This window comes from Hyla sarda, chromosome 1, assembly GCF_029499605.1.
Source record: "Hyla sarda isolate aHylSar1 chromosome 1, aHylSar1.hap1, whole genome shotgun sequence".
Classification (NCBI taxonomy): Eukaryota; Metazoa; Chordata; class Amphibia; order Anura; family Hylidae; genus Hyla; species Hyla sarda.
The window spans coordinates 278,731,611-278,752,240 of record NC_079189.1 but is presented as its reverse complement, the minus strand read 5'-3'; the positions used below and the strand labels follow the sequence as shown (position 1 = coordinate 278,752,240).

General features: G+C 50.0%; 9 pseudogenes; all 9 read right to left on the bottom strand.

The window, feature by feature from the left end:
* Positions 1–5,316: 5,316 nt before the first annotated feature.
* Positions 5,317–5,436, bottom strand: LOC130332096 (5S ribosomal RNA; annotated as a pseudogene).
* A 475-nt stretch (positions 5,437–5,911) lies between these two features.
* Positions 5,912–6,031, bottom strand: LOC130351941 (5S ribosomal RNA; annotated as a pseudogene).
* Positions 6,032–8,689: 2,658 nt separating this feature from the next.
* LOC130334744 (5S ribosomal RNA) lies at positions 8,690–8,809 on the bottom strand (annotated as a pseudogene).
* A 1,874-nt stretch (positions 8,810–10,683) lies between these two features.
* On the bottom strand, positions 10,684–10,803 carry LOC130330790 (5S ribosomal RNA; annotated as a pseudogene).
* Positions 10,804–11,075: 272 nt separating this feature from the next.
* Positions 11,076–11,195, bottom strand: LOC130326378 (5S ribosomal RNA; annotated as a pseudogene).
* Positions 11,196–15,714: 4,519 nt separating this feature from the next.
* Positions 15,715–15,834, bottom strand: LOC130321231 (5S ribosomal RNA; annotated as a pseudogene).
* A 1,081-nt stretch (positions 15,835–16,915) lies between these two features.
* LOC130331838 (5S ribosomal RNA) lies at positions 16,916–17,035 on the bottom strand (annotated as a pseudogene).
* A 1,263-nt stretch (positions 17,036–18,298) lies between these two features.
* On the bottom strand, positions 18,299–18,418 carry LOC130330779 (5S ribosomal RNA; annotated as a pseudogene).
* Positions 18,419–18,690: 272 nt separating this feature from the next.
* Positions 18,691–18,810, bottom strand: LOC130327010 (5S ribosomal RNA; annotated as a pseudogene).
* Positions 18,811–20,630: the final 1,820 nt, after the last annotated feature.

Genomic DNA, 20,630 nt, shown 5'->3' with positions numbered 1-20,630 from the left:
AAATTTTCAGGTCTTGGTTCAATAGCGAGATAGGTCGGAAATTTTTCGGCCTATCTGGGGATTTCCCCGGCTTAGGTAGAGTGGTTATAATCGCTTCCAGGTTTTCCTTAGGAAATTCACCTGACTTCATTGCCGAGCGGCAGAACCCCACCAAGTAAGGTACTAATAAGTCACTGAAAGCTTTATAATATAAAGAGGCGAACCCGTCCGGTCCCGGTGCTTTCCCTATTGGCAATGATTTAATAATCTTAGCTAATTCTGCCTCTGTGATGTCCTGGTTGAGAGTTGTAAGTTGAGTGACAGAAAGCAAGGGAAGCTGGAGCCGGGAAAGATAGGAGTGTATAGAGGAAGTGAGATCAGAGGGAGTCGGGATGGTATCCTTCAGGTTGTACAGATGGGAATAAAAGGCCCCAAAGCCATTCGCTATATCAGAGGGAGTGTATAATTTTTCATTTGTGGTAGGGTAAAGCAAAAAGGGGATTCTAGATTTTGCTTGTCTCTGTTTTAGGCGGCTAGCAAGCAATTTACCTGCTTTGTTATCCTGAGAGTAATATCTAGCCCCCAACTTCCGATGCGATTTTTCATAAGACGCCAAAAGAAGACATTTCAAATCGCGTCTCAAAGCAGATACTGTTTCAAGGTGAAGACCCATATTTGATGCAAGAGCCCCTTATGACCGCCTTGTGACAGTTCCATAATAGTATGGAATCCGTCACTGAGAGCTTATTCCTCTGGAAGTAGTCTGTGATGTCCTTCCGCAAATGGTCTGCAAATTGCGGATGAGACCACAGATAGGGGTTGTTGCGCCAAGCATAGGACTTGGGGGGATATACACTATCTTTTATTTGTAATGTAATGGCCGCATGATCCGACCATTTTATAGTGGTAATTTCTGAGTGTAGGGAATGTTCAATAAGGTTTCTATCTACAAGGAAGAGGTCAATTCGAGAGTACGTGTTATGCACTCCCGACAAAAAGGTGAATGATCTATCTGTAGCATGGTGAATCCTCCAAATGTCATAAAGATCCTTAGAGGCTAGAAAGGAGGAAAGAGAATTTGCAAGAAAACGAGAAGAAGACGTAGAATCTAGAGAGGGGTCTGAGACAGTGTTGAAGTCCCCACAGAGCACTAAAGGACCCCAGGCCATCCTACCAACCACTCCCATCAATCGGTTCAAAAAGCGAAGTTGCCCCTGATTAGGTGCATACAGAGAGACTAAGGTTAATTTGGTGGCATTAATGGTGCAACGAAGAATCACGTACCTTTCGTATGGGTCAGCCACGACATCATGAAGTGTAAATGCCACTGTATTTTTGATCGCGATCATTACTCCTCTAGCTTTGGAGCTGTGATGAGAATGAAAAACATGTGAGAAAGCTGGATGGTGCACACGAAAGGCATCTCTGACGAGCAGATGCGTCTCCTGGACACAAAATATATCACATTTGAGCAATTGTGCTTCCTTCCATAAGTATGTACGTCTATGTGGTGCATTTAAACCGTTCACGTTTAGACTTGCAATAGTTATGGCCATAATAATAAATCAATCCAATATGCAATATACCATAGCAAATAATGAATATCGGGAAGGCAAGGCGCATCTCCCAGCCAGCATGCGCCCGCCCTAATGACACAGAATACTTCTAGTAGATCATCTATGATAGTAGCACCACTGTTTAAATAACATGTAACTATAGAACAGTATACTAAGAACATAAGAAAAAACAAATAGGATAGCTTGCCGAAGCCACAGCTATCCGACAGATTGTGTGGGTTCGAGTCCACACTGTAACCGAGCACCCTGATCACAACACAGGAGCCCGCATTCCAACTGGGTTAGCGGACATCACATCAGACCTCAGGTTGTGGACCAGTCCTTCATGCGAGTTGGAGGCTTGGAAGATTTTAGAAAGTCAGACGGGTATACTGGAGTCAGTCCCCAAGATTTCAACAGGTCTTCGCCTTCTGTTAGGCTGCGCACTACATGTAGAGAGTTCTCATGTCTAATTAGCAGGCGCACTGGGAATCCCCATCTATACATAACCTTTGCATTGCGTAGAGTAGAGGTCACCGGGAGTAACGCTCTACGGGCTTGTAGGGTTGCTGCAGAAAGGTCTGCATAAACAGCGACTTTTTGATAGGGTGCCGGCAGGCCATCATGGCGGCGAGTATATTCCATAAACCGTTCCTTAATATGGAAAAAATGAATTCTCGCCAGGACATCTCTGGGGATGGAATCGTCCAGGTGCCTAGGTCTTGGGACCCTGTGAGCCCTGTCTATGGTGAGTTCTTGTGCTGTACAATCAGGCAAGACCAACTGCAAAATTGAATGGACATAGTCCGAAATATTAGCTGGTGCAACCGTTTCTGGAATGCCGCGCAATTTCACATTGTTGCGTCGGCTACGATCTTCAAGGTCAGCAACTTTAAGTTTAAGCGTTGTAACTTCATCCTCCAGCCCATCTCTTAGATCTATAAGGGCATTATGCGAATCCGCAAATTCCTCAAACTTTTGCTCAATGTGATCCACTCTATTCCCAATGTCCAGCACAGAGGCTTTTATAGGGGCAATCAGCCTATGAATATCCTGCTGGAAAGAGGTACGCAGCAGCAGCAGCATATCTTTAAGAGTGGTGTCAGTAAGAGATTGATTATTAACCGGGATTGAGGCCAGGGGATCTGCAATATCAATTTCCCCTTGTATGTCAGTGTCCCAAGCTCCTACCTCTCTCCTTTCGCCTGCTTCCTCCAATCTAGCACGCTGCTTTGCTGGGCTCTGAGAAGGGGAGCTTGCAGGGAGAGAGGCTGGAGATCCCACCGAGGCCCGCCGCTCACCATTTCCAGCTGCGCCATTCCTGTTGATTTCGCCACGTGGGGAAGGGCCGCGCTCCGTTGCCGCCTGCGGTAGAGACAAGGTAGAAGCATGCAGAGCTGAGTCCGAGGTGGATCTCCGGTTCAGCAGTGGGGACCCTCCGGTGCCTTGTGCTTGAGAGCGCGAGGATCGTGCAGCCGTCTGTGAGGTGAGCAGGCCGCCGGCGCCATCTTGCTCCGCCGCCGCTCGCGGCACAAAGTGAAATTTAGCCAGGTTACCGACCTTGATAGGCTTTCGTCTCCTCGCCGGCATGATGAGGAGGAATTAGAGTATCTTTTCAGAGAGGTCTGAGCGGTATGTCGCTGTGGAATAGTCGCTATGGCAGGCTGTAACACGGAGCTCTCCTAGTATGCGACCATGCGCTTCGGCTGCCAGGCCACGCCCAGCTTCACACCTTGTATACTGTGGATTTAAGCATCAATAAATCCTTTTCGGAATCGGAGAGGAAGGCGGCAACAGAGCAAAATGTCAATAGTTCCTTGGATTGCCAGCCAGTCTCCCATGCCCGTACTTGCCGGGCAGCAGTCTGCGATCTGACAAGAACAGGCACATTCAGCTTAGGATAGCCGTAGACGGCTTCACACCCTGTATACTGTGGATTTAAGCATCAATAAATCCTTTTCGGAATCGGAGCGGAAGGCGGCTACAGAGCAAAATGTCAACAACACCTGGGATTCCCAGCCAGTCTCCCATGCTGGTACTTACCGGGCCCTAAGCTGGATAGCAGTCTGCAATCTGACGAGAGCAGGCGCGTTCAGCTTAGGATGGCCGTTGACAGCTTCACACTTTGTATAATGTGGATTTAAGCATCAATAAATAATTTTCGGAATCGGAGCAGAAACAGAGCAAAATGTCAACGGCAGCCGGGATTCCCAGCCAGTCTCCCATGCCGGTACTTACCAGGCCCGAAGCTGGGTAGCAGTCTGCGATCTGACGAGAACAGGCGCATTCAGCTTAGGATGGCCGTAGACATCTTCACACCCTGTATACTGTGGATTTAAGCATCAATAAATCCTTTTCAGAATCGGAGCGGATGGCGGCAACAGAACAGAATGTCAACGACACCTGGGATTCCCAGCCAGTTTCCCATGCTGGTACTTATCGGGCCCTAAGCTGGGTAGCAGTCTGCGATCTGACGAGAGCAGGCGCGTTCAGCTTAGGATGGCCGTTTACAGCTTCTCGCCCTTTATACTGTGCATTTAAGCATCAATAAATCCTTTTCGGAATCGGAACGGAAGGCGGCAACAGAGCAAAATGTCAACGGCAGCCGGGATTCCCAGCCAGTGTCTCATGCCGGTACTTACCGGGCCCTAAGATCTGTACCAGTCTGCGATCTGACGAGAGCAGGCGCGTTAAGCTTAGGATGGCCGTCGACAGCTTCACACCTTGTATACTGTGGATTTAAGCATCAATAAATTCTTTTCGGAATCGGAGCGGAAGGCAGCAATAGAGCAAAATGTCAACGGCACCCGGGATTCCCAGCCAGTCTCCCATGCCAGTACTTACTGGGCCCTAAGCTGGGTAGCAGTCTGCGATCTGACGAGAGCAGGCGCGTTCAGATTAGGATGGCCATTGACAGCTTCATGCTTTTTATACTGTGCATTTAAGCATCAATAAATCCTTTTCGGAATCGGAGAGGAAGGCGGCAACAGAGCAAAATGTCAATAGCACCTTGGATTGCCAGCCAGTCTCCCATGCCCGTACTTGCCGGGCAGCAGTCTGCGATCTGACAAGAACAGGCACATTCAGCTTAGGATAGCCGTAGATGGCTTCACACCCTGTATACTGTGGATTTAAGCATCAATAAATCCTTTTCGGAATCGGAGCGGAAGGCGGCTACAGAGCAAAATGTCAACAACACCTGGGATTCCCAGCCAGTCTCCCATGCTGGTACTTACCGGGCCCTAAGCTAGGTAGCAGTCTGCGATCTGACGAGAGCAGGCACGTTCAGCTTAGGATGGCCGTTGACAGCTTCACGCCCTTTATACTGTGCGTTTAAGCATCAATAAATCCTTTTCGGAATCGGAGCGGAAGGCGGCTACAGAGCAAAATGTCAACAACACCTGGGATTCCCAGCCAGTCTCCCATGCCAGTACTTACTGGGCCCTAAGCTGGGTAGCAGTCTGCGATCTGACGAGAGCAGGCGCGTTCAGATTAGGATGGCCATTGACAGCTTCATGCTTTTTATACTGTGCATTTAAGCATCAATAAATCCTTTTCGGAATCGGAGAGGAAGGCGGCAACAGAGCAAAATGTCAATAGCACCTTGGATTGCCAGCCAGTCTCCCATGCCCGTACTTGCCGGGCAGCAGTCTGTGATCTGACAAGAACAGGCACATTCAGCTTAGGATAGCCGTAGATGGCTTCACACCCTGTATACTGTGGATTTAAGCATCAATAAATCCTTTTCGGAATCGGAACGGAAGGCGGCAACAGAGCAAAATGTCAACGGCACCCGGGATTCCCAGCCAGTCTCCCATGCCAGTACTTGCCGGGCCCTTAGCTGGGTAGCAGTCTGCGATCTGACGAGAGCAGGGGCGTTCAGCTTAGGATGGCCGTTGACATCTTAACGCCTTGTATACTGTGGATTTAAGCATCAATAAATATTTTTTTTAATCGGAGAGGAAGGCGGCAACAGATCAAAATGTCAATAGCACCTTGGATTGCCAGCCAGTCTCCCATGCCCGTACTTGCCGTGCAGCAGTCTGCGATCTGAACAGGCGCATTCAGCTTAGGATAGCCGTAGACGGCTTCACACCCTGTATATTGTGGATTTAAGCATCAATAAATCCTTTTCCGAATCGGAGCAAAATGTCTACAGAGCTACAGAGCAAAATATCAACAACACCTGAGATTCCCAGCCAGTCTCCCATGCTGGTACTTACCGGGCCCTAAGCTGGGTAGCAGTCTGCGATCTGACGAGAGCAGGCGCGTTCAGCTTAGGATGGCCGTTAACAGCCTCACGAAATTTATACTGTGCATTTAAGCATCAATAAATCCTTTTCCGAATCGGAGCGGAAGGCGGCAACAGATTAAAATGTCAACTGCACCCGGGATTCCCAGCCAGTCTCCCATGCTGGTACTTACCAGGCCCTAAGCTGGGTAGCAGTCTGCGATCTGACGAGAGCAGGCGCGTTCAGCTTAGGATGGCCGTTGACAGCTTCACACTTTGTATACTGTGCATTTAAGCATCAATAAATCCTTTTCGGAATCGGAACGGAAGGCGGCAACAGAGCAAAATGTCAACGGCAGCCGGGATTCCCAGCCAGTGTCCCATGCCGGTACTTACCGGGCCCTAAGATCTGTACCAGTCTGCGATCTGACGAGAGCAGGCGCGTTAAGCTTAGGATGGCCGTCGACAGCTTCACACCTTGTATACTGTGGATTTAAGCATCAATAAATTATTTTCGGAATCGGAGCGGAAGGCAGCAATAGAGCTAAATGTCAACCGGGATTACCAGCCAGTCTCCCATGCCAGTACTTACCGGGCCCTAAGCTGGGTAGCAGTCTGCGATCTGACGAGAGCAGGCGCGTTCAGCTTAGGATGGCCATTGACAGCTTCATGCTTTTTATACTGTGCATTTAAGCATCAATAAATCCTTTTCGGAATAGGAACGGAAGGCGGCAACAGAGCAAAATGTCAACTGCACCCGGGATTCCCAGCCAGTATCCCATGCCGGTACTTACTGGGCCCTAAGCTGGGTAGCAGTCTGCAATCTGACGAGAGCAGGCGCATTCAGCTTAGGATGGCCGTTGACATCTTCACGCCTTGTATATTATGGATTTAAGCATCAATAAAAAAAATTTTATCGGAAAGGAAGGCGGCAACAGAGCAAAATGTCAATGGCACCTTGGATTGCCAGCCAGTCTCCCATGCCAGTAACTGCCGGGCAGCAGTCTGCGATCTGAGGAGAGCAGGCACGTTCAGGCTTAGGATGGCCGTTGACAGCTTCACACCCTGTATATTGTGGATTTAAGCATCAATAAATCCTTTTCCGAATCGGAGCGGAAGGCGGCAACAGATTAAAATGTCAACTGCACCCGGGATTCCCAGCCAGTCTCCCATGCTGGTACTTACCAGGACCTAAGCTGGGTAGCAGTCTGCGATCTGACGAGAGCAGGCGCGTTCAGCTTAGGATGGCCGTTGACAGCTTCACACTTTGTATACTGTGGATTTAAGCATCAATAAATAATTTTCGGAATCGGAGCAGAAACAGAGCAAAATGTCAACTGCACCCGGGATTCCCAGCCAGTCTCCCTTGCTGGTACTTACCAGGCTCGAAGCTGGGTAGCAGTCTGCGATCTGACGAGAACAGGCGCGTTCAGCTTAGGATGGCCGTTGACAGCTTCTCGCCCTTTATACTGTGCATTCAGGCATCAATAAATCCTTTTCGGAATTGTAACGGAAGGCGGCAACAGAGCAAAATGTCAACGGCAGCCGGGATTCCCAGCCAGTGTCCCATGCCGGTACTTACCGGGCCCTAAGATCTGTACCAGTCTGCGATCTGACGAGAGCAGGCGCGTTAAGCTTAGGATGGCCGTCGACAGCTTCACACCTTGTATACTGTGGATTTAAGCATCAATAAATTATTTTCGGAATCGGAGCGGAAGGCAGCAATAGAGCTAAATGTCAACCGGGATTACCAGCCAGTCTCCCATGCCAGTACTTACCGGGCCCTAAGCTGGGTAGCAGTCTGCGATCTGACGAGAGCAGGCGCGTTCAGCTTAGGATGGCCATTGACAGCTTCATGCTTTTTATACTGTGCATTTAAGCATCAATAAATCCTTTTCGGAATCGGAACGGAAGGCGGCAACAGAGCAAAATGTCAACTGCACCCGGGATTCCCAGCCAGTCTCCCATGCCGGTACTTACTGGGCCCTAAGCTGGGTAGCAGTCTGCGATCTGACGAGAGCAGGCGCGTTCAGCTTAGGATGGCCGTTGACATCTTCACGCCTTTTATATTATGAATTTAAGCATCAATAAATATTTTTTTTATCGGAAAGGAAGGCGGCAACAGAGCAAAATGTCAATGGCACCTTGGATTGCCAGCCAGTCTCCCATGCCGGTAACTGCCGGGCAGCAGTCTGCGATCTGAGGAGAGCAGGCACGTTCAGGCTTAGGATGGCCGTTGACAGCTTCACACCCTGTATATTGTGGATTTAAGCATCAATAAATCCTTTTCCGAATCGGAGCGGAAGGCGGCAACAGATTAAAATGTCAACTGCACCCGGGATTCCCAGCAAGTCTCCCATGCTGGTACTTACCAGGACCTAAGCTGGGTAGCAGTCTGCGATCTGACGAGAACAGGCGCGTTCAGCTTAGGATGGCCGTTGACAGCTTCTTGCCCTTTATACTGTGCATTTAGGCATCAATAAATCCTTTTCGGAATTGGAACGGAAGGCGGCAACAGAGCAAAATGTCAACGGCAGCCGGGATTCCCAGCCAGTGTCCCATGCCGGTACTTACCGGGCCCTAAGATCTGTACCAGTCTGCGATCTGACGAGAGCAGGCGCGTTAAGCTTAGGATGGCCGTCGACAGCTTCACACCTTGTATACTGTGGATTTAAGCATCAATAAATTATTTTCGGAATCAGAGCGGAAGGCAGCAATAGAGCAAAATATCAATAGCACCTTGGATTGCCAGCCAGTCTCCCATGCCCGTACTTGCCGGGCAGCAGTCTGCGATCTGACAAGAACAGGCGCATTCAGCTTAGGATAGCCGTAGACGGCTTCACACCCTGTATATTGTGGATTTAAGCATCAATAAATCCTTTTCGGAATCGGAGCAAAATGTCTACAGAGCTACAGAGCAATATGTCAACAACACCTGAGATTCCCAGCCAGTCTCCCATGCTGGTACTTACCGGGCCCTAAGCTGGGTAGCAGTCTGCGATCTGACGAGAGCAGGCGCGTTCAGCTTAGGATGGCCGTTGACAGCTTCACACTTTGTATACTGTGCATTTAAGCATCAATAAATAATTTTCGGAATCGGAGCAGAAACAGAGCAAAATGTCAACTGCACCCGGGATTCCCAGCCAGTCTCCCATGCTGGTACTTACCAGGCCCGAAGCTGGGTAGCAGTCTGCGATCTGACGAGAACAGGCGCATTCAGCTTAGGATGGGCGTAGACATCTTCACACCCTGTATACTGTGGATTTAAGCATCAATAAATCCTTTTCGGAATCTGAGCGTAAGGCGGCAACAGAGCAAAATGTCAACGACACCTGGGATTCCCAGCCAATCTCCCATGCTGGTACTTACCGTGCCCTAAGCTGGGTAGCAGTCTGCGATCTGACGAGAGCAGGCGTGTTCAGCTTAGGATGGCCGATGACAGCTTCTCGCCCTTTATACTGTGCATTTAAGCATCAATAAATCCTTTTCGGAATCGGAACGGAAGGCGGCAACAGAGCAAAATGTCAACGGCAGCCGGGATTCCCAGCCAGTGTCCCATGCCGGTACTTACCGGGCCCTAAGATCTGTACCAGTCTGCGATCTGACGAGAGCAGGCACGTTAAGCTTAGGATGGCTGTCGACAGCTTCACACCTTGTATACTGTGGATTTAAGCATCAATAAATTCTTTTCGGAATCGGAGCGGAAGGCAGCAATAGAGCAAAATGTCAACGGCACCTGGGATTCCCAGCCAGTCTCCCATGCTGGTACTTACCGGGCCCTAAGCTGGGTAGCAGTCTGCGATCTGCCGAGAGCAGGCACGTTCAGCTTAGGATGGCCGTTGACAGCTTCACACTTTCTATACTGTGGATTTAAGCATCAATAAATAATTTTCGGAATCGGAGCAGAAACAGAGCAAAATGTCAACTGCACCCGGGATTCCCAGCCAGTCTCCCATGCTGGTAATTACCAGGCCCGAAGCTGGGAAGCAGTCTGCGATCTGACGAGAACAGGCGAATTCAGCTTAGGATTGCCATAGACATCTTCGCACCCTGTATACTGTGGATTTAAGCATCAATAAATCCTTTTCGGAATCGGAGCGTAAGGCGGCAACAGAGCAAAATGTCAACGGCAGCCGGGATTCCCAGCCAGTGTCCCATGCCGGTACTTACCGGGCCCTAAGATCTGTACCAGTCTGCGATCTGACGAGAGCAGGCGCGTTAAGCTTAGGATGGCCGTCGACAGCTTCACACCTTGTATACTGTGGATTTTAGCATCAATAAATTATTTTCGGAATCGGAGCGGAGGGCAGCAATAGAGCAAAATGTCAACGGCACCTGGGATTCCCAGCCAGTCTCCCATGGCGGTACTTACCGGGCCCTAAGCCGGGTAGCAGTTTGCAATCTGACGAGAGCAGGCACGTTCAGCTAAACATGGCCTTTGACAGCTTCATGCTTTTTATACTGTGCATTTAAGCATCAATAAATCCTTTTCGGAATCGGAGAGGAAGGCGGCAACAGAGCAAAATGTCAATAGCTCCTTGGATTGCCAGCCAGTCTCCCATGCCTGTACTTTCCTGGCAGCAATCTGCGATCTGACAAGAACAGGCACATTCAGCTTAGGATAGCCGTAGACGGCTTCACACCCTGTATACTGTGGATTTAAGCATCAATAAATCCTTTTCGGAATCGAAGCGGAAGGCGGCAACAGAGCAAAATTTCAACAACACCTGGGATTCCCAGACAGTCTCCCATGCTGGTACTTACCGGGCCCTAAGCTGGGTAGCAGTCTGCGCTCTGACGAGAGCAGGTGCGTTCAGCTTAGGATGGCCTTTGACAGCTTCTCGCCCTTTATACTGTGGATTTAAGCATCAATAATATCTTTTCGGAATCGGAGCAGAAGGCAGCAATAGAGCAAAATGTCAACGGCACCCGGGATTCCCAGCCAGTCTCCCATGCCAGTACTTACCGGGCCCTAAGCTGGGTAGCAGTCTGCGATCTGACGAGAGCAGGCACGTTCAGCTTAGGATGGCCATTGACAGCTTCATGCTTTTTATACTGTGCATTTAAGCATCAATAAATCCTTTTCGGAATCGGAGAGGAAGGCGGCAACAGAGCAAAATGTCAATAGCACCTTGGATTGCCAGCCAGTCTCCCATGCCCGTACTTGTCGGGCAGCAGTCTGCGATCTGACGAGAACAGGCGCATTCAGCTTAGGATTGCCGTAGACATCTTCACACCCTGTATACTGTGGATTTAAGCATCAATAAATCCTTTTCGGAATCGGAGCGTAAGGCGGCAACAGAACAAAATGTCAACGACACCTGGGATTCCCAGCCAGTCTCCCATGCTGGTACTTACCGGGCCCTAAGCTGGGTAGAAGTCTGCGATCTGACGAGAGCAGGCTCGTTCAGCTTAGGATGGCCGTTGACATTTTAACACCCTGTATACTGTGGTCTGCGATCTGACGAGAACAGGCGCATTCAGCTTAGGATTGCCGTAGACATCTTCACACCCTGTATACTGTGGATTTAAGCATCAATAAATCCTTTTCGGAATCGGAGCGTAAGGCGGCAACAGAACAAAATGTCAACGACACCTGGGATTCCCAGCCAGTCTCCCATGCTGGTACTTACCGGGCCCTAAGCTGGGTAGCAGTCTGCGATCTGACGAGAGCAGGCGCGTTCAGATTAGGATGGCCATTGACAGCTTCATGCTTTTTATACTGTGCATTTAAGCATCAATAAATCCTTTTCGGAATCGGAGAGGAAGGCGGCAACAGAGCAAAATGTCAATAGCACCTTGGATTGCCAGCCAGTCTCCCATGCCCGTACTTGCCGGGCAGCAGTCTGCGATCTGACAAGAACAGGCACATTCAGCTTAGGATAGCCGTAGACGGCTTCACACCCTGTATACTGTGGATTTAAGCATCAATAAATCCTTTTCGGAATCGGAACGGAAGGCGGCAACAGAGCAAAATGTCAACGGCAGCCGGGATTCCCAGCCAGTGTCCCATGCTGGTACTTACCGGGCCCTAAGATCTGTACCAGTCTGCGATCTGACGAGAGCAGGCGCGTTAAGCTTAGGATGGCCGTCGACAGCTTTACACCTTGTATACTGTGGATTTAAGCATCAATAAATTAATTTCGGAATCGGAGCGGTAGGCGGCAACAGAGCAAAATGTCAATGGCACCTTGGATTGCCAGCCAGTCTCCCATGCCGGTATCCGACGGGCAGGAGTCTGCGATCTGAGGAGAGCAGGCACGTTCAGGCTTAGGATGGCCGTTGACAGCTTCACACCCTGTATATTGTGGATTTAAGCATCAATAAATCCTTTTCTGAATCGGAGCGGAAGGCGGCAACAGATTAAAATGTCAACTTCACCCGGGATTCCCAGCCAGTCTCCCATGCTGGTACTTAGCAGGCCCTAAGCTGGGTAGCAGTCTGCGATCTGACGAGAGCAGGCGCGTTCAGCTTAAGATGGCCGTTGACAGCTTCACAATTTGTATACTGTGGATTTAAGCATCAATAAATAATTTTCGGAATCGGAGCAGAAACAGAGCAAAATGTCAACTGCACCCGGGATTCCCAGCCAGTCTCCCATGCTGGTACTTACCAGGCCCGAAGCTGGGTATCAGTCTGCGATCTGACGAGAACAGGCGCATTCAGCTTAGGATGGCCGTAGACATCTTCACACCCTGTATACTGTGGATTTAAGCATCAATAAATCCTTTTCGGAATCGGAGCGTAAGGCGGCAACAGAGCAAAATGTCAACGACACTTGGGATTCTCAGCCAGTCTCCCATGCTTGTACTTACCGGGCCCTAAGCTGGGTAGCAGTCTGCGATCTGGCAAGAGCAGGCGCGTTCAGCTTAGGAAGGCCGTTGACAGCTTCTCGCCCTTTATACTGTGCATTTAAGCATCAATAAATCCTTTTCGGAATCGGAAACGGAAGGCGGCAACAGAACAAAATGTCAACGGCAGCCGGGATTCCCAGCCAGTGTCCCATGCCGGTACTTACCGGGCCCTAAGATCTGTACCTGTCTGCGATCTGACAAGAGCAGGCGCGTTAAGCTTAGGATGGCCGTCGACAGCTTCACACTTTGTATACTGTGGATTTAAGCATCAATAAATTCTTTTCGGAATCGGAGCGGAAGGCAGCAATAGAGCAAAATGTCAACGGCACCGAGGGATTCCCAGCCAGTCTCCCATGCCAGTACTTACCGGGCCCTAAGCTGGGTAGCAGTCTGCAATCTGACGAGAGCCGGCGCGTTCAGCTTAGTATGGCCATTAACAGCTTCATGCTTTTTATACTGTGCATTTAAGCATCAGTAAATCCTTTTCGGAATCGGAGAGGAAGGCGGCAACAGAGCAAAATGTCAACTGCACCCGGGATTCCCAGCCAGTCTCCCATGCTGGTACTTACTGGGCCCTAAGCTGGGTAGCAGTCTGCGATCTGACGAGAGCAGGCGCGTTCAGCTTAGGATGGCCGTTGACATCTTCAGCATTGTATATTGTGGATTTAAGCATCAATAAATATTTTTATTAATCGGAGAGGAAGGCGGCAACAGAGCAAAATGTCAATGGCACCTTGGATTGCCAGCCAGTCTCCCACGCCGGTATCTGCCGGGCAGCAGTCTGCGATCTGAGGAGAGCAGACACGTTCAGCTTAGGATGGTCGTTGACAGCTTCACACACTGTATATTGTGGATTTAAGCATCAATAAATCCTTTTCCGAATCGGAGCGGAAGGCGGCAACAGATTAAAATGTCAACTGCACCCGGGATTCCAGCCAGTCTACCATGCTGGTACTTACCAGGCCCTAAGCTGGGTAGCAGTCTGCGATCTGACGAGAGCAGGCGCGTTCAGCTTAGGATGGCCGTTGACAGCTTCACACTTTGTATACTGTGGATTTAAGCATCAATAAATAATTTTCGGAATCGGAGCAGAAACAGAGCAAAATGTCAACGGCAGCCGGGATTCCCAGCCAGTCTCCCATGCCGGTACTTTCCAGGCCCGAAGCTGGGTAGCAGTCTGCGATCTGACGAGAACAGGCGCATTCAGCTTAGGATGGCCGTAGACATCTTCACACCCTGTATACTGTGGATTTAAGCATCAATAAATCCTTTTCAGAATCGGAGCGGATGGCGGCAACAGAACAAAATGTCAACGACACCTGGGATTCCCAGCCAGTCTCCCATGCTGGTACTTACCGGGCCCTAAGCTGGGTAGCAGTCTGCGATCTGACGAGAGCACGCGCGTTCAGCTTAGGATGGCCGTTTACAGCTTCTCGCCCTTTATACTGTGCATTTAAGCATCAATAAATCATTTTCGGAATCGGAACGGAAGGCGGCAACAGAGCAAAATGTCAACGGCAGCCGGGATTCCCAGCCAGTGTCTCATGCCGGTTCTTACCGGGCCCTAAGATCTGTACCAGTCTGCGATCTGACGAGAGCAGGCGCGTTAAGCTTAGGATGGCCGTCGACAGCTTCACACCTTGTATACTGTGGATTTAAGCATCAATAAATTCTTTTCGGAATCGGAGCGGAAGGCCGCATAGAGCAAAATGTCAACGGCACCCGGGATTCCCAGCCAGTCTCCCATGCCAGTACTTACTGGGCCCTAAGCTGGGTAGCAGTCTGCGATCTGACGAGAGCAGGCGCGTTCAGATTAGGATGGCCATTGACAGCTTCATGCTTTTTATACTGTGCATTTAAGCATCAATAAATCCTTTTCGGAATCGGAGAGGAAGGCGGCAACAGAGCAAAATGTCAATAGCACCTTGGATTGCCAGCCAGTCTCCCATGCCCGTACTTGCCGGGCAGCAGTCTGCGATCTGACAAGAACAGGCACATTCAGCTTAGGATAGCCGTAGATGGCTTCACACCCTGTATACTGTGGATTTAAGCATCAATAAATCCTTTTCGGAATCGGAGCGGAAGGCGGCTACAGAGCAAAATCTCAACAACACCTGGGATTCCCAGCCAGTCTCCCATGCTGGTACTTACCGGGCCCTAAGCTAGGTAGCAGTCTGCGATCTGACGAGAGCAGGCACGTTCAGCTTAGGATGGCCGTTGACAGCTTCACGCCCTTTATACTGTGCGTTTAAGCATCAATAAATCATTTTCCGAATCGGAGCGGAAGGCGGCAACAGAGCAAAATGTCAACTGCACCCGGGATTCCCAGCCAGTCTCCCATGCCGGTACTTACTGGGCCCTAAGCTGGGTAGCAGTCTGCGATCTGACGAGAGCAGTCGCGTTCCGCTTAGGATGGCCGTTGACATCTTTACACCTTGTATATTGTGGATTTAAGCATCAATAAATATTTTTATTAATCGGAGAAGAAGGCGGCAACAGAGCAAAATGTCAATGGCACCTTGGATTGCCAGCCAGTCTCCCATGCCGGTATCTGCCGGGCAGCAGTCTGCGATCTGAGGAGAGCAGGCACATTCAGGCTTAGGATGGCCGTTGACAGCTTCACACCCTGTATATTGTGAATTTAAGCATCAATAGATCCTTTTCCGAATTGGATCGGAAGGCGGCAACAGATTAAAATGTCAACTGCACCCGGGATTCCCAGCCAGTCTCCCATGCTGGTACTTACCAGTCCCTAAGCTGGGTAGCAGTCTGCGATCTGACGAGAGCAGGCACGTTCAGCTTAGGATGGCCATTGACAGCTTCATGCTTTTTATACTGTGCATTTAAGCATCAATAAATCATTTTCGGAATCGGAGCAGAAACAGAGCAAAATGTCAACGGCAGCCGGGATTCCCAGCCAGTCTCCCATTCTGATACTTACCAGGCCCGAAGCTGGGTAGCATTCTGCGATCTGCCGAGAACAGGCGCATTCAGCTTAGGATGGCCGTAGACATCTTCACACCCTGTATACTGTGGATTTAAGCATCAATAAATCCTTTTCGGGAGCGGAGCGGAAGGCGGCTACAGAGCAAAATGTCAACAACACCTGGGATTCCCAGCCAGTCTCCCATGCTGGTACTTACCGGGCCCTAAGCTGGGTAGCAGTCTGCGATCTGACGAGAGCAGGCGCGTTCAGCTTAGGATGGCCGTTGACAGCTTCACGCCCTTTATACTGTGCATTTAAGCATCAATAAATCATTTTCCGAATCGGCGCGGAAGGCGGCAACAGAGCAAAATGTCAACTGCACCCGGGATTCCCAGCCAGTCTCCCATGCCGGTACTTACTGGGCCCTAAGCTGGGTAGTAGTCTGCGATCTGACGAGAGCAGGCACGTTCAGCTTAGGATGGCCGTTGACATCTTTACGCCTTGTATATTGTGGATTTAAGCATCAATAAATATTTTTATTAATCGTAGAAGAAGGCGGCAACAGAGCAAAATGTCAATGGAACCTTGGATTGCCAGCCAGTCTCCCATGCCGGTATCTGCCGGGCAGCAGTCTGCGATCTGAGGAGAGCAGGCACGTTCAGGCTTAGGATGGCTGTTGACAGCTTCACACCCTGTATGTTGTGGATTTAAGCATCAATAGATCCTTTTCTGAATTGGATCGGAAGACGGCAACAGATTAAAATGACAACTGCACCCGGGATTCCCAGCCAGTCTCCCATGCTGGTACTTACCAGGCCCTAAACTGGGTAGCAGTCTGCGATCTGACGAGAGCAGGCGCGTTCAGCTTAGGATGGCCGTTGACAGCTTCACACTTTGTATACTGTGCATTTAAGCATCAATAAATCCTTTTCGGAATCGGAACGGAAGGCGGCAACAGAGCAAAATGTCAACGGCAGCCGGGATTCCCAGCCAGTGTCCCATGCCGGTACTTACCGGGCCCTAAGATCTGTACCAGTCTGCGATCTGACGAGAGCAGGCGCGTTCAGTTTAGGATGGCCGTTGACAGCTTCACACTTTGTATACTGTGCATTTAAGCATCTATAAATCCTTTTCTGAATTGGATCGGAGGGCAGCAATAGAGAAAAATGTCAACTGCACCTGGGATTCCCAGCCAGTCTCCCAAGCCAGTACTTACCAGGCCCGAAGCTGGGAAGCAGTCTGCGATCTGACGAGAACAGGCGCATTCAGCTTAGGATGGCCGTAGACATCTTCACACCCTGTATACTGTGGATTTAAGCATCAATAAATCCTTTTCGGAATCGAAGCGGAAGGCGGCTACAGAGCAAAATGTCAACAACACCTGGGATTCCCAGCCAGTCTCCCATGCGGGTACTTACCGGGCCCTAAGCTGGCTAGCAGTCTGCGATCTGACGAGAGCAGGCGCGTTCAGCTTAGGATGGCCGTTGACAGCTTCACACTTTGTATACTGTGGATTTAAGCATCAATAAATAATTTTCGGAATCGGAGCAGAAACAGAGCAAAATGTCAACGGCACCCGGGATTCCCAGCCAGTCTCCCATGCCAGTACTTCCCGGGCCCTAAGCTGGGTAGCAGTCTGCGATCTGACGAGTGCAGGTGCGTTCAGCTTACGATGGCCATTGACAGCTTCATGCTTTTTATACTGTGTATTTAAGCATCAATAAATCCTTTTCGGAATCGGAGAGGAAGGCGGCAACAGAGCAAAATGTCAATAGCACCTTGGATTGCCAGCCAGTCTCCCATGCCCGTACTTGCCGGGCAGCAGTCTGCGATCTGACAAGAACAGGCACATTCAGCTTAGGATAGCCGTAGACGGCTTCACACCCTGTATACTGTGGATTTAAGCATCAATAAATCCTTTTCGGAATCGGAGCGGAAGGCGGCTACAGAGCAAAATGTCAACAACACCTGGGATTCCCAGCCAGTCTCCCATGCTGGTACTTACCGGGCCTAAGCTGGGTAGCAGTCTGTGATCTGACGAGAGCAGGCGCGTTCAGCTTAGGATGGCCGTTGACAGCTTCACGCCCTTTATACTGTTCATTTAAGCATCAATAAATCATTTTCCGAATCGGAGCGGAAGGCGGCAACAGAGCAAGATGTCAACTGCACCCGGGATTCCCAGCCAGTCTCCCATGCCGGTACTTACTGGGCCCTAAGCTGGGAAGCAGTCTGCGATATGACGAGAGCAGGCACTTTTAGCTTAGGATGGCCGTTGACATCTTTAGGCCTTGTATATTGTGGATTTAAGCATCAATAAATATTTTTATTAATCGGAGAAGAAGGCGGCAACAGAGCAAAATGTCAATGGCACCTTGGATTGCCAGCCAGTCTCCCATGCCGGTATCTGCCGGGCAGCAGTCTGCGATCTGAGGAGAGCAGGCACGTTCAGGCTTAGGATGGCCGTTGACAGCTTCACACCCTGTATACTGTGGATTTAAGCATCAATAAATCCTTTTCGGAATCGAAGCGGAAGGCTGCTACAGAGCAAAATTTCAACAACACCTGGGATTCCCAGACAGTCTCCCATGCTGGTACTTACCAGGCCCTAAGCTGGGTAGCAGTCTGCGCTCTGACGAGAGCAGGTGCGTTCAGCTTAGGATGGCCTTTGACAGCTTCTCGCCCTTTATACTGTGGATTTAAGCATCAATAATATCTTTTCGGAATCGGAGCAGAAGGCAGCAATAGAGCAAAATGTCAACGGCACCCGGGATTCCCAGCCAGTCTCCCATGCCAGTACTTACCGGGCCCTAAGCTGGGTAGCAGTCTGCGATCTGACGAGAGCAGGCACGTTCAGCTTAGGATGGCCATTGACAGCTACATGCTTTTTATACTGTGCATTTAAGCATCAATAAATCCTTTTCGGAATCGGAGAGGAAGGCGGCAACAGAGCAAAATGTCAATAGCACCTTGGATTGCCAGCCAGTCTCCCATGCCCGTACTTGTCGGGCAGCAGTCTGCGATCTGACGAGAACAGGCGCATTCAGCTTAGGATTGCCGTAGACATCTTCACACCCTGTATACTGTGGATTTAAGCATCAATAAATCCTTTTCGGAATCGGAGCGTAAGGCGGCAACAGAACAAAATGTCAACGACACCTGGGATTCCCAGCCAGTCTCCCATGCTGGTACTTACCGGGCCCTAAGCTGGGTAGAAGTCTGCGATCTGACGAGAGCAGGATCGTTCAGCTTAGGATGGCCGTTGACATCTTAACACCCTGTATACTGTGGATTTAAGCATCAATAAATCCTTTTCGGAATCGGAACGGAAAGCGGCAACAGAGCAAAATGTCAACGGCAGCCGGGATTCCCAGCCAGTGTCCCATGCCGGTACTTACCGGGCCCTAAGATCTGTACCAGTCTGCGATCTGACGAGAGCAGGCGCGTTAAGCTTAGGATGGCCGTCGACAGCTTCACACCTTGTATACTGTGGATTTAAGCATCAATAAATTATTTTCGGAATCGGAGCGGAAGGCAGCAATAGAGCAAAATGTCAACGGCACCCGGGATACCCAGCCAGTCTCCCATGCCAGTACTTACCGGGCCCTAAACTGGGTAGCAGTCTGCGATCTGACGAGAGCAGGCGCGTTCAGCTTAGGATGGCCATTGACAGCTACATGCTTTTTATACTGTGCATTTAAGCATCAATAAATCCTTTTCGGAATCGGAGAGGAAGGCGGCAACAGAGCAAAATGTCAATAGCACCTTGGATTGCCAGCCAGTCTCCCATGCCCGTACTTGCCGGGCAGCAGTCTACGATCTGACAAGAACAGGCACATTCAGCTTAGGATAGCCGTAGACGGCTTCACACCCTGTATACTGTGGATTTAAGCATCAATAAATCCTTTTCGGAATCGGAGCGGAAGGCGGCTACAGAGCAAAATGTCAACAACACCTGGGATTCCCAGCCAGTCTCCCATGCTGGTACTTACCGGGCCCTAAGCTGGGTAGCAGTCTGCGATCTGTAGAGAGCTAGCACGTTCAGCTTAGGATGGCCGTTGACAGCTTCACGCCCTTTATACTGTGCATTTAAGCATCAATAAATCCTTTTCGGAATCGGAACGGAAGGCGGCAAAAGAGCAAAATGTCAACGGCAGCCGGGATTCCCAGCCAGTGTCCCATGCCGGTACTTACCGGGCCCTAAGATCTGTACCAGTCTGCGATCTGACGAGAGCAGGCGCGTTAAGCTTAGGATGGCCGTCGACAGCTTTACACCTTGTATACTGTGGATTTAAGCATCAATAAATTAATTTCGGAATCGGAGCGGAAGGCGGCAACAGAGCAAAATGTCAATGGCACCTTGGATTGCCAGCCAGTCTCCCATGCCGGTATCCGACGGGCAGCAGTCTGCAATCTGAGGAGAGCAGGCACGTTCAGGCTTAGGATGGCCGTTGACAGCTTCACACCCTGTATATTGTGGATTTAAGCATCAATAAATCCTTTTCTGAATCGGAGCGGAAGGCGGCAACAGATTAAAATGTCAACTTCACCCGGGATTCCCAGCCAGTCTCCCATGCTGGTACTTAGCAGGCCCTAAGCTGGGTAGCAGTCTGCGATCTGACGAGAGCAGGCGCGTTCAGCTTAAGATGGCCGTTGACAGCTTCACAATTTGTATACTGTGGATTTAAGCATCAATAAATAATTTTCGGAATCGGAGCAGAAACAGAGCAAAATGTCAACTGCACCCGGGATTCCCAGCCAGTCTCCCATGCTGGTACTTACCAGGCCCGAAGCTGGGTAGCAGTCTGCGATCTGACGAGAGCACGCGCGTTCAGCTTAGGATGGCCGTTTACAGCTTCTCGCCCTTTATACTGTGCATTTAAGCATCAATAAATCATTTTCGGAATCGGAACGGAAGGCGGCAACAGAGCAAAATGTCAACGGCAGCCGGGATTCCCAGCCAGTGTCTCATGCCGGTTCTTACCGGGCCCTAAGATCTGTACCAGTCTGCGATCTGACGAGAGCAGGCGCGTTAAGCTTAGGATGGCCGTCGACAGCTTCACACCTTGTATACTGTGGATTTAAGC